Genomic DNA, 14,292 nt, shown 5'->3' on the forward strand with positions numbered 1-14,292 from the left:
TAATCATTTGAAATGGAAATTTTAAAATAATTGTTATCCGGCAATAAAAAGTATTTTTTACAGCCTTAAAGAACTTAAAGAGAGCTAATGTATATATCAATCCATTAATGCTCTTCTTTGGGTTTTCATGAAAGCGTTGACCTTAATTTTGATTCCATACTTTACGATTATCCCCCGACAATTATCAAATCCCTTTGATATCAATTCGCATACCCCCAGTTTTATAGCAGAACACTCATTGTTAATCTTCCAGGCCATCATATTCATTCGTTTATTCGTTGGCTCATTCGTTCTGGTCGCTTGTCCATTTTTTATTGCTCTCCCCCGAATAATTCTTCCCGAGGTTGGCTTTTCTTTTCCGTTTTTTTTTTCGAGTTTGCTGATCTGTTTTTATAGCTCGGTGCCACGCCCACAGTGGCCACTTGTGACTTTTGACCCCCTTTTTTCCGTTCCTTTGTTTGGGTTTCCCTTGGTTACGAGGTGCTAAATCAAGTTAACGTTTAAGTGGCCGTTTAGTGCCTATGCCAGGAACTGTATCTGTATCTGTATCTGTATCTGTATCCGTACTTGAATTCGTATCCTTAGCCCTGGTATCTGTATCCATGGTTCTGATCCTGAACTCTTTCCTGAATCTTACTTCGGTTTATTATTACTTCGCCTTTTTGCCATAAAGAGTTTTCTTTTAGCGTCTCGCCTTTCGGCGCCTTTTATTGACTGTAAAGTTTATATTTTTTAATATTTTCTTTATGCCTCCTTTCTTCGGGGCTTGTAATTGTTTTTTAAACAAAGTTTATAACTTTTTGTTGCCTCGTCACGGTTGTTCTTATTGTTGATTCCCGTTGTTGTTGCTGTTGTTTTGCTTTCATTTTTTCCCTTTTTCCCCATCGTTGTTGTTTTGTGTGCATTTTAATTTGCTTGTCTGCCTTTTAATGGCAGTTGTTATGCAATTTTTGCCGGTAGAAGAGACTTAAAAAGGCAGCAATGCAATTCCCTTCCCCCATTATTTCCCCTTTGCAATATCTATTTTTCTTTTTCCTTGGCAAAGGCAAACAACTAATTAAAATGATGTTTACTGATGATGATGACGGGGCTGTTGCTGTTATTAAAGTTGGACCAAGAATGTCTAGCGCGTTAAAAGATTCAAACGACGGTTGGCAAATAAAGTTTGGCCATGAAAATGTTTTTGAGTTACATCAAACAGGCTTCATTTAAAACGGACATTTATTTTGCTCGTGTCTATTAGAGATTGTATCTCTAAAAAGTACTTAATGAAGAGGTTCTCGAACAGGAATTATGGCATTGAGGCATCGAGGACAAGTGGAATAAAGACTCATTTTAAATCCATTTAAAGTTTAAATTTCAAACAAATAAAGCTAATATTTAAGTTCATACAATTTTCCTCTTATGATAGCTTGATAACACACTCATCACATTTTGGAAAGAGCATTGCAAGGGCATTTTCTGTGATTTCTGTTAAACAGAGCCGTACTTCACTCTGAAGCACTCGAACCATTTCAATTGTGATGTTCACCAGATTTCCAACACATTCTTGTACTTCAGCAGTGAAAGTGCACGCCCCACTCCCTTCCAAGGTCAAATATAGACCGCTCAATGGAAAAGGGAAAATTGGTAGGCGGGACTAAGTCCTTTACCATTTGTAATTTTCAATTTCCATTGCAGAGTGTTCGTACATTTCGATTGCATTTATGTAATCAACGAACAAGGGGCACCCCTAAACCCCAGCCATGCACTGATAAATATGATAAATATTGGCTTATTATTTATAATTGTTTTTTAATTTTTTATTTATAAACTTTATGTTGCATATTATGATAGCATGCAATCTCTATAGTGGGTTATGATTCTCGACATCTTAAATTTGTGATGCTACCAAGGGCCCAATTACACATTTTTCTCAGTGTGGCAAACACATATCAAGGCGAAATCCCTCGTTTGCTTGCATTATTGATGCTACCCCCGCCCGTTGTTTTTGCCGCTCTTTGTGTGCGTGTGTGCGTTTTTTCTGCTGTTTTGTTTGTTGAGTTGAATGAACATATTTTGCCTTGACATACATTGCATTGTTAGCAAACAAGAGTGTCAGGACCCAGTTGGCCACGCCCCCGAAATCCTTCACCGCCTTCTACGCCCACTTGAAAGTGCAGCCACAGAATTTCTCGAGCTGCTCGACATGTTCATCTTGGTGTGGGTGGACGGTGTGTGTTTCTCTCTCTCTCTCTATCTGTGTGTGTGTGTGAGTGTGCATAGTTTTTGTTCAAACAACACGCAGCTTGTACAAGAAAGCCAACAGTGGCAACATCAGCAACAGCAATAGCAACAATAATGACGTTTTGACTGACAGACAGCAAGAGTAACAAGTACACAAGCCCATAAGACAGTTGGACAGCGACTGTGGAGAAAGTCTGAGGGAAATGGAGAAAAGAATGCTACTTGCACTGAGAAAGGACAAAAAAGTTTATTGCTAACAAAAGCAACAGCAACACTAATAGCAGAAACAGCAACACTAACTGGAACAAGGAAAAGCCCAGCGTTGTTCACAAACTTGTTGTCCGTGTTGCTTGTTTGCTTTGGTTGTTGCTACCGTGTGGTTGCTGTTGCTGCAGAAATATTCCTGCTGCTGTTGCTGTTCTTGTTGCTGAGAAAGTTGCTGCTGCAAGGCTTCCGATGTGTTGTTATTGTTGCGAGTCCTTTACTAAAGTTGTTGCTGTTAGATATGTGTAGTGTTGATGCTATTTCTGTTATAGCCCTGTTGTTGCCTCTTAATATCTGTGTATTGGTTGTAGCTGCTGATGCTGCCAAGTTGATACTACGTTGTTGCTGCTCTTGTTGATTAGTTTCTACAGTAGTTGCCTATATTGTTGCTCCAAGGCTGCTGATGTATTGCCACTTGTTTCAAAATCATGTTTGGCTATAAGTTTCTTCTAAAACTGCTGCAATATCTCAGCTATTGTTAATGCTGGGTATATGCACCCTGACTGTAGCTCAAAGGTTGCTTCTACTGTGATCTTACTGTGTTGCTGTCTAGTTGCTGTTGTGATGTGCGAAAAGTGGCTAAGTAAGCACTTTCACTTGTTTCGAAAGTGTTTTGACTGCAATTAGAATGTTGGTGGAAAGAGCTAATAAGTTCCTAAATAATTATAGATTATGCTGTTAATGTGTGGGTAGTTTGGAAAATCCAGGCAACTATTTATGGCATTATTTTGGAAAACGTAGTTTTTGACCTCATAAACAACAGGTTTATCTACTCACATTTTTATCATACTTAAGACGGATGTTTAAAATTTACAAAATCGTTTAAATAAAATCCCTTTCGATATTCAAAGAATAAATTACAAACTGCTTGTAGTCTCTGGCTGTTTACGCTTAAAAACACATGCCTTGAACAAAATTTTCTTTTGTCCATTAAAATGAAGAAATTTCTGGAAGGCTTTCGATAAAGCCATTTAACACAAAACTCAATTAAGATTTTATTTGTTTTGCTATAAATCTCATATATCCTTTCAAACTTTTTTCTTTTGGCACTTACTTAAAAAGAATAACTATTTTGCGGTTCAATAAACAATGCCACCTTTTTAATTCCCCTAAAAATCGTTTCTTTCTAATTGCTCTATCAATAAAATGCATAAATTTCCAAAGTGCATGTCGTTTGAATTCCCTCACAATTGTGTGCATTTCAAACCGATATATGGCCAATATGTTATGGTCAATTGCCGAAAGCAATCAACTCTGAAGGTTCTTTATGCGTCAAAGGCTTGTGTCTGAAAAAAGGAATAGGGTCTAAGGAGAATGCCACTGAGGTTGACTGACAGCTGCACTCATTGAGGCAATTTGCTTAAGTTACAAATTGAAATATTTGCATTTTATCTTAGAAATGCAAATGCCCTTTCTGCAAGACTTTTCGAAACACCCACAGCCGCCCCCCCGAACCAGAGAGTATCTGGGCAAACAATGCCAAACAAATTGGCTATTCAAATCCGCAGACGCCATACGAGCAGGAGCTGGAGCTGAAGCAGGAGCCGCCTGTCTAAGAAAGGGCAGGAGTTTCGTTGGGGTTACAATTTATGCGTTTGGCCCCCGGAACGTTGAATGCATTTTGCAATTTTCATGGCCTGCCTGGACTTTTTTTCTACCATTTTTGCTGCAACCGCATCTAGCTCCTGCTTCGCCAGCAACAAAAAAGCCATTAAGATTACTTTTTATGGGCCAGATTTAAAGGAAGGGTCCGGGTTTGGGAGGTGGGGAAATGACGAGCCTCATGCAAACGACAGACGTAGCAGAGTCAGTTGAGATTTTGCCCCCCGCTTCTCTTGTAAATACGCATGCAGCCAGGAAAAGGATCCACAGCTCTTTGCAATGGTATACAGAGAGAAGTTATTCCAAAAGATTTCTAAATATTATCTACGATTAGAAAAAAACATTAGCAAGGAATTGATATATTTGTTCTTGCATCAGACTCGTTTTTAAAATTTAGTAAATCACTCAAGTTGTAAGAGCTTAATGTTAATGTTAATGTTAAATATAATTTCTTCCAGTGCTTAAGGAATATTGTGCTGCTACATGGCGTATACAAAAGCCCTGGGAAGCAGCTTCAATAAATGCCAAGCCTTTTCACCATAAAGTAAACGATTGATGAGGTTAGAAGACTGAACAACACTTCAACACAAAGCCACGCCCACCCCTGTATAGGAAGATTCTTGCCCACTTTGTTGGTTCATTTAACTGCAATGGCAGCAAATTTTTTACTCGCAAATTGTTCTACGAGCTATGCAAACTACTTGAAAGGAAGAGATACTGATATGGTTATATAGAGAGAGTTGAGAGGATGTGAATGAGGATATCAGATAACCGTTCTGCAGATTCCCAGATTATTTTAATTAGGAGCAGTTTATTTGTTGATTAGAGACTAACAAAGCTTATTTCAGCTTCCCATAACAGTTATCGAAAGCTCAAAAGCAGATTCAAGCTAGTTGCTAGTTTGAATACTTTTATATAAATATTGGTTTTCTATTTTTAGCCAAATAAATGATTTCCTTTCATCAAAGTTCTGTCAGCTGCAAGAGAAACCCGTAAATTTTCCTACAGTATCCCGATCCCACCACTTTACATTCCAACCGCAATTTCCACGTTTGCAGCCACCCCGTGGGGATTTTTTGGTTCTGCAATCCTTAATGGCTTTCTTTGGTTAGCCGCAATGGAAACAAGAGACCAAATGCCAATGCCACAAAAGGAGAGAAAATTTCAATTCAAAAGCAAATTGTCTTTTATTTCAAGCTCATTAGCTTTTAATGCAATTTTATGCGGCCCAATGCGTCTAAATTTTTGCCACGTGCCAGGGAAATCTAAAAATGAAGGCGGAGAAAGAGAACAACAGCAGAGGTGGAAAAGCAAAGGCATCCGCACATCGTTTGCATTTTCATTTCACAAAACATATATGTGCTGTGGCTTTTTTGCACCATATGTTTTGTGGATTTACAAAATTGACTTTTGTCGTCATGAATTAATTTTTATTTTCTGTTCTCCGCTTGTCTGTCGCTTTTTCTGCGGCTCATCCTTGTTCTTGGAATTCCTGCGCCTTTAACATTTTATGTAAATTTTGTAAAATATTTATGGAAATGTAGCAGATTGTGACTGGCGACTGCCTCAAAATGACGGCAGACAAGTAAATACATTTACATAAGCACACATGAGAGTGGCTGTCTCTTTCTAAGAGGATGTGCCTGTCTCTTCCCCTCTATAAGTGTCATTTGTGGGCCCACAGACAGTTGGAGACATCAGCATAAATTTTAAATAAATGCTACAGAAAGAGAATATTAAATGCTGTTTTTTGGTAGATCCCTCATTGCCTAATATTTTATTCTTGCAGAATCTTGCGTTTCTCTCTCTCGGTCTCTTCCTGGGACAGTTGAGAGGTTAAACCAATTTAAGCTGTGGAACCTGATACCAGAAACAAGAGTTCACTCCACTCACTGGAGACCTTTTGTTGTTGTCGATGACGTTTGCATTTTCCTTTCAAGAGTTTGCTGGATTTTGTTTTCTTTTTCTGCTCCTTTTTTGGTTGCGGAAAAGCCTGACTAGAACTCAAATATATAAATGAATATTTTGCACATTTGAATAAAGAGCGAAGAGCAGGCGAGTCTGGATATCACTTTATTTTTCCGCTGATGTTGCACTTTTCCTTTGTCGAAAGTCAGAGGGAGATGGAAAAGCACAGGGAAACTGGGCAAAAGAGAGCATATGTAAATGTATTTGCAAAGTGGCAAGGCGACAGTTTTATTGAGCTTATCTTGGCTTTCGCATTGTTGAAGAGCTCGCGCCAACCAAACCGACTGTCTGACTGACAATAACTGAAAGCTTTGATAAAAGCAAGGGAAAGTATTTCCCAGGAAAATATATAGTAAAGAGGAAAGCTTTTAATAAATTTTGAGTTATAGGTATGATTTTTAGCGTAATATATTTTCTTATTTTCTTTCATAATTTTAATTTATTCTCTTCATTTTCAACATTTCTTTTTACTATTCTCTGAAAATTTTTAATAAAAAAAAACCCTTTCCGACACAAAGGTGTAACCCCTTTTCTGTCTTCCATTGCAACAAAAAAAAAAACAAGGTAGACTTCTTTCGCAACTCCCTGTTGTTTTCTATTATTCTCCGCTTATTTCTATGTATTATTCCAACTGTCTTCTCGCTTCTTACTTCTTTAGAAAAGTCTTGACTTCGAAAGAAGTTCCATTGTCGTGGCTGCATTTAGAATGCATTTTAATTTAGCATCAACAACTTTGCCATTTCACTGCCTTTAGTGCTTCATGTTGATTTGCATAGTTGTTGTTCCCAGGAGAACTTTTTCCCACACCCATAGATATACTATATATATACAGTGTGAGCCATGTTAATATTTCTCACATCTAATAAAGTTTTCTCGTCTCTCTATCGCTGGCTCTGTGCCATCAAAAGTTGCTGCCTTCCACTATCAAGTGGAGCATTACCTGCAAGGATATTCGTCCTCCTTCACTGCCCTTTTTTTCCTACATTTTCCCTTCATCTAATACGCTTAATCAAATGTTTATCTTTGCAGAGGGAGAGGGGAGTCGCCTGTGATTTTTTCTCATTTATTTTCGTGCGCATAGATTATGTAAATTTTACTACTTTCACTTCGACATTTTCATTATGTCGAACCCATAGACAGAGTCACCTCCTTTGCCATTTTCCTTCGGGCCAAGCTGATGAAAAATTGCGCGTTCATTTTAAGCGGAACAAAAAGAAGAAAGACAGCTGGCAAAAAATGCTCAGTGAACGTATTTAAAATACTTGCACATAATTTATTTTCGCGTGAATACAAATCATTTCATTTTCGTGCCAGTCACGATGCTGCAAAAGTTTAGCATATCTTACGGCGCCATGCCATTAAGGTCGCTGGAACCCTGATGATGGTTATATTACATTAACTGCAGACTGAGGCCGAGGCAGCAGCCACTCCAGCAAATAGTGACTCCGTGTGCCAAAAGTAAAATGAAAATAAAGTTTAGCCTAAAAAAAAGGGACGTACTCATACTCAAGCACCCACAGACTACAACGCAATGAATATGTAAAATGTGGAATAGGAAAAGGTTGAGCATACTCGAATGGGGATTGAGCTGTGCCTTAGAAGGGGATTCTATCCGAAGGAGAGTAGCAAGGAATATAAATAGTAAGGGCTCTTTGTTGAAACAAAAATTGATGGTAGCTATGGAGACTAAATTACTCGTAAGTATATTCTTCAGAAATACGGAATAGTTTCCATATAATTTTGAGTTTAATGAGCTTCTAATTTAAATTGAAATTGAGAATATATAGTAAGGTGTAGCTTTTCATTCATCTCACAAAATGTTACCACATAGAATTTTCCATGAATTAAACGTCATCTGGAAATAATTGCCCAAAGTACACATAAGCTTTTGTCAGACATATTAAGCCTACCATTTAAACCCCTAACTGGATACCCCTTATTTTCTCATGTACACCCCGCGACTCCTTTAAACGTTTTGTTTTTGAGCAGCTGTGTGAGTATGTTGCTCATTAGGATAGTGCAAGTAATATGAAGAGTTTACCCAGAAATGCCCGCGCTCACTGAGCGCAATTAAATTTCATGTGCAAGGAAACAACACGGAATGTGTCACAAACGAAACCAGGTTGTCTGCGAGGTGTAAATAAAACTCGAAGACGTGTGTGCCACACACATTTGCATTTAATTTAATGTGATCTTTAAGGTTGGAAGCGTTGAAAAGTTAAGTGATTGGAAAATCCCAGATAGCAGGTCACAGTTCAGGCACACACACATGTATGTTTAGGCACACAAATCAAAGTCAAACGCAGTGCCAGTGTAACAATACCCTTATCTATCTTATCAACCCATGGGAAGGCCTCCCATTTCATCCTCCATTTTTGTTGAACAAGCTTCAACAAATGTCTGCCAGTTGGACAGGCGGCTGTGACACTAATTGCTTGACCTTTTTTCCTTTGTTGCCCGCCATTGTTGACCTTTGAACGCGGCTCGAATTTGCATAGAACCCTGAAACCACCGAGACCACTGACCCACCAACATTGACAAGGCAGCCGTGTTGACATGGATAAACCACTTCAAGTCAAGTGCACACAAGCCAAAGTCGAAGGCCCTGGCCAATCATTCCCCTTCCCTTTGCAACAAAAAACCTCTCGGAAAATCCATTAGAAAATTTGCGAAAAATAAAATACACCAAGAGCGGAGTTGGGAAAGTCATGGTTGATATAAAGTTGAGATAAATGTTGTTGTAACCGCTGTGACTGTGGTGGGCAAAAACTTTTGCGGCGTGGCTAACAAGAATTGGGTATGAAGTTTGTATTGTGCTTAATACAAGATTGGTAAATTTTTAATCTAATTGAGATGTGACGTAACCCCAAAGTTAAGTGTTATTTTCTTAACTTTCCCACAAATAAAGTTTAAATCAATAGTTAGAACTATTTTTATATTAAAAAACTGGACAAAATTGTGTTTCTCTCCAAAGACTTAAACTATGTTAAATAAATAATTTACAAACAGTTAAATAAAAGATGTGGTCTGCTAATAAATAAATTATGTTCTTGCTCTGCTGAGTCATAATTTTGTTGAGAGTATCCAGATACTTCACTGAAGGGTTTATGAACTTTTTTCTGCTTCTAAAGTGTGTCTCGACCTCTTCCACTTCTTATCCAGCGATTGTAATTCTAATAAGCCAAGTTTCTCTGCCAGCCAACTTGCATTCGCAATCTCTTATCCCTCTTCTGCCCCTGTTACCATCGTCGAGCAGAGTCAGCTGCAGCTGCTGGCGACAATATGCATGGCACTTATTGCCACTTCAGTTGGCATACGAACCAGGCTAATAGGAGGGTCCACGCCCCCACTGATATTCCTTACACCTTGCTCACCTCAGAAAACCGCTACTGGCACACCTGCTGAGCTTCGAAAAATTTTATTTGCTCAAGCTGATGCAAAGTTCTGCCCAAGAAGCAACAGAAGCTGAAGCTTCCTTGTCGTCCTGGTGACACTTTTTGGTTTTTTACGCGGCGAAGAGCTTCTCTATTTTTCATTTCAAATAGTGCACAGCAAAAATAAATGTTATTAATATTTACTTCAACTACAAGTTGCCATTAGATGTCAGGTCTTAGTGTATAATATAAATTTGATTTTGAAGGGTATCTGTAGGTAGGATCCAGAAATACAAATGTCTTTTCATCACTGACACGTAATAATGTTTTTCCCAGTGCTCAACTTTGGCCCCTGGAAATCTCGACTTGTGAATGCAAAAAAGGGAGTGTAAGAAAGAACTAAGATGCATAAAAAGAAAGAAATAAGCTGAAGTTGGAGCCCAGAAATTGTGGCTATAACTTGGTAGGAAATGTAAGGGAAAGAAGGAAAATGCAGCCATGTCCAAAAATCTCGGCAGGTGTGGCACACATGCACGTGTTGCACCATTGCAGTTACACAAGCTGTTTCATTGCCTAGTGCAACGGGCATATTAAATTTACCCAATTCCTAGGGCTGTTTGCTGCTTGAGAGCATCATAACCCCATAGAATCAGCTTGAAATTTATGCACTTGTGGGATTTTTATGCAGCACTTTCCTTAGGTCTTCGTTCACATCTTCACTTTTTATTTTGTTTTCTATTCACTTTTTGTTGCTCGCATAAAAATTATGTGGCACCTTGATATATGAATATGTTTGCCATGCTTTTACTAGATTTATTTTCGCACTGCAGCATAAATTGGATGGGAGGCCAAGGATAAAGAGATGCAGATACGGAGACTGTCTGAAGAGCTACTGAGTGAGACATAAACATAAAACGAGGATTAAAACTATTAGTGCTTATGATATATATGTGCTCCGTGTTCTTTTCCGTTTTAAGTAGACTTTTGAACTTAATAACTAAAGAAGTCATGCTACCCAGTCATTATTTCTTACTCAGCCTTAACGTTCATAGCTTATTAACAGTTTTTAATAGCTCGTGGATATTTGCAGGCGATTTTTCTGGAATTGCTTGACCCACTTTGCAACTCAAACAATAAAATGTATTTAAGTTTACATACAAACGTGGTCACACAACACCCAACATACAACATTTCACATATACGAAAGAAGAAACACCACTGGTGCTTAACTGTTGAAATTTTAAACAAATTTTTGCACATTTCCTGTTTGCCATTGTTTTTATTGTTCTTGTTGCACTTGCAGCTTGACACAGTTTTCAGTCACACCCATTTATTTACAATGTCAACGAGGCAAAGAGAGGGGTGGGGGGTGTGAAAAAGCCATGGCCGGCTCAGCCTTTGTTGCTCTTGGAAAAGCCTCGTATGAAAAGCCCCCTCCTGGCTATGAAATTTGCATGCAATTTTCAGTACAAAGAAAATAGAGAGCAAGAGTAAGGTAAAATGGGGTGCAAATAAGCTTAACTATAGAGAAAACGAAGGAATGGGAGGACTATTGGTTAATGACTGACCTTGTCAAAGGACCTTGAACTGTCCTAACAAAGGACCCAGACATTCCCAATCCCTGAATTCCCACGCCCATTTGCTGTTTCCCAGTAACCAAGTAATTTCTGTGGCTAATTAGTACGCAATTTGGGGATGGACTCGCTTTTGGGGTTGGGGCTGGGAATTAACTACCAATGAAATTCACAGTCCGCACGAAAATTATATTTCAAGTCACAGAGGTCAATCGAAAGGGTGAACTATTCCCACTTGGAAAACTTAAAAGTTTGTGAAAAATTTTCTCAGTTGGAAATGTATTTCCATTTATTTCATAATAAAATAATATATTAAAATAAAAACAAATCATTAGTAAAAATATAAACTGTAGTTTTGAAGTAATTTATTCATAATTTTCATACTTTTCTTTTATATCTTTTATTTAGGATAACTGTAATATTTTTAAATTAAATTCAATCAAAAACGGTCTACTGTGCTTGAAGTCCCTCAGCTAAATAGTTCCACTGGGTTAGGTACTTTGTGCTTTATTGAATTTTAATTTGCACTTTGTGGCTTGCGGTCAATAGTGGCCACACCCCTGTTGTGCCCAGCCACGCCTTTTTAGCTTGGACCTTCACTTAAGACTGGGATTTGATTTTTTTCGGTTTTCCTTTTCGCTTTTCTCACCCTCTATGTGGGTTTTTCTGCTGCGCTCTTCGTTTGCCAAAAACCGCAGAGCGTGTGTGAAAATTGAAATGTCACCAGTTCAGTGTCGAGTGTGGAGTTTTCAACAGCCCCGCCCCAGTCTCCCAGATTCCCAACTGCAATGTCGTGCTTCGCTTTTCTGCTTGTCTGCCGTTGACAGTCATTGACAACTCTGAAGTTCCCCGATAAGGGGCGAGTTTGGTTGGGGAAATGCAGTGGAAATGGGCTAGGAAAAGTGGGAGAAAAGGGTAGGGAGTCGAGGAGCGGGAATAAAGGACAGAGGTACAGCTGCATTGCACGGATGCAATGTTGCATGCCGGTTTGCACTTATGCTGACTCAACGCAGTATAAGTTCTTATTTGCCAACAGACTTCACTTAGAGGATTTGTAATGGGGAATACCCGACATTTTGTTCTCTACTTAGACTAAGAAAGTCTTCTCTGTTTACACAAAATTAAATTTCACGAAATGAAATTAATTAAATAAATTAAGGAACACTTAAAAAAAACCAAAAATAAAAATATGTATGATATTTACCTCGATTTGAGGTCAAAGAATTCCCAAATATTTATCTTTATTTCACAAACAATAAAGGACGTGTGAATTTCTTTCCCAAATCGCTTTGTTAGCTACGAAATATTTTGTAACCATAGCCAAGAAAATCCCTTTTTGGCTCATTTAAGTTCGTTATGGCCGGACCACATATTTTGGATTTTATTAAGTCAGCCACTTGCATTAGTGTCCGGTCTAAGCCAACCCCCGCTGACTTTCACATTTTCCACTGCTTTTTAGCACAAATCCTTTTTATTCGTTTTCTTTGGGAGTTTAAAACGTTTTCGACAGGATTTAGTTGCATGACTTTTTGCTTTTAGCATTTCACCCGACAAACCTCATACACCCCTTTCCCCTACCCGCATGTCTAACTAACTGGACTCTAACTGCCCGGGGGGTGGATATCTGTTGTGCAAGTCCTCGATTCCCAGGACCAAACACGTACCCCCGTGGTCGAACGTGCACGGAATTTTCAAATACAAATACTAAACAAGGCCGCATTTTTTTAGCCAAACTCCTATGGCTGTGAATTCCATTTTAGTTTATTTTTGTAGTTTGAAATATTTTGGATTGGTTACAATTTGTTTTGGGTGTAGATTCCTGCCTAAATGAAAACTACTTTGTTTGAGCTGGAAGTTTGCTTAAGTCGCATTCCTGAAAAAATATTATGAAAAAGTAAATCGATAATATAAATATTTTTTGTCTAAAGATCCAAAATTGAATTACTGTCAAATGTATTTCGAAAAGCATTTGTAAAACGAAGAATAATTTAAAGGAAACTAAAATTGCGTAGATTGATTACATTATTTCAAGCTGAATAAATGTACGGTTAAAGTTCACCACCTCACTGCCTACCTTTCTGGTTAAATTTGCTTAGTGTCAGTAATAAGTTTTCCACCTGCGGGGAGTCCCCTTACTTGCTCTTTTGGTTACCAAGACATGTTGACACTTCGCAGGACAGGTTCAAACCCACTTACAGGATGGCAGAAAGAGAGAGGAACGGGATGTATAAAAGAGAAGGGACTATGCCTGGCCACCGCCATTTGCTCGCCTTTGTTTGCGGTGAAACTTTCGTAGCAGCTTTTGTTAATTCGGTCAATATTTGCGGACGCACGAAATAAAAACGAAAACTCAGCGAAAAAAACTTTTTGCCAAAGTACAACAAGCAGAGTGAAGAAGAAATACAAAAAATAAGAACAGTTCCTATTTAACCCCTTAATGGCAGTTGGGTTAAAGTTTTCCCACTGGATATCTGGTTGTTAAAATAAACTTATTGTCAGTTTGTCAGTCACCGAAAAAAAATGTCGCATACGATTATATGCTTCAAGCAACAGTTGCAGTTGTGTCCACCTGGATCATGCGTTATTCATGGAAAACGCAAATTCTGTTACGCGTATTTCATTAAGGTAACCCCAATAGGCTAATAGTTTTTCACTTGCATGCGGCAAGTGCTTTTGAGTCCTTATGCAAATAGTGACCTGTAATAAAATACCGTAAGCGACAAAGAAAAAACTGTCCAAATAGTACGGAGCTGTTTTTAGGGGGATTCCCAGGACTCTACCCCTTTGCGTTAATTGCGATTCGGGTTGTTTACCCAACTTACCTCCTGTTTAGTTTGACCTCACGCTCCAGTTCTCCAGTTATCCAGTTCTCCTCTCAATTTTTCCTTTCTCTGCCGGGTTAATTCTGAAAGCAACAACAGGGTAAAGTTTTTTTTCGGCGTTAGTTAAATTTGTTGAAAATTATTTGCTTTTCCTGTAGTTGATGGGAGGAGAGAATCCTGGAATGGTCTGGTTTTGCTTTGCTTTCGTTGCTTCCTCGAGAAGCCTTAAGTTAATTAGTTGAATTTGTGTTGAAGAGTTTTTTGTGTGAGCAGGGGAATTTTTCCTAGTTTAATTTAGTGGATGCAAAACTTGCGTCTAGTTGGGGAAACGAAAGCAGACAAACGCCGAAAGAATGTTGGAGAGAATTCTCCCAAGAAATTGGGGTCCAAAGTGATTTGTTTGGCTCTAACACCAACTTTGAATAAGATTTCACAAAATTAAAGCAAGTTTATTTTCGCAAA

General features: G+C 38.4%; 1 protein-coding gene across 1 annotated transcript in view; it reads right to left on the minus strand.

Annotated features, from left to right (window-relative positions):
• Positions 1 to 14,292, minus strand: part of LOC108105666 — a 121,454-nt gene that overhangs the window by 77,069 nt on the left and 30,093 nt on the right. The window contains exon 3 of the mRNA XM_017212365.2: positions 13,831 to 13,913. The gene's annotated coding sequence lies outside the window, so the exon portion shown is untranslated. The remainder of the gene's footprint in view (positions 1 to 13,830; positions 13,914 to 14,292) is intronic.

This window comes from Drosophila eugracilis, unplaced genomic scaffold (assembly GCF_018153835.1).
Source record: "Drosophila eugracilis isolate 14026-0451.02 unplaced genomic scaffold, ASM1815383v1 contig_1197, whole genome shotgun sequence".
In the NCBI taxonomy this organism is placed as follows: domain Eukaryota; kingdom Metazoa; phylum Arthropoda; class Insecta; order Diptera; family Drosophilidae; genus Drosophila; species Drosophila eugracilis.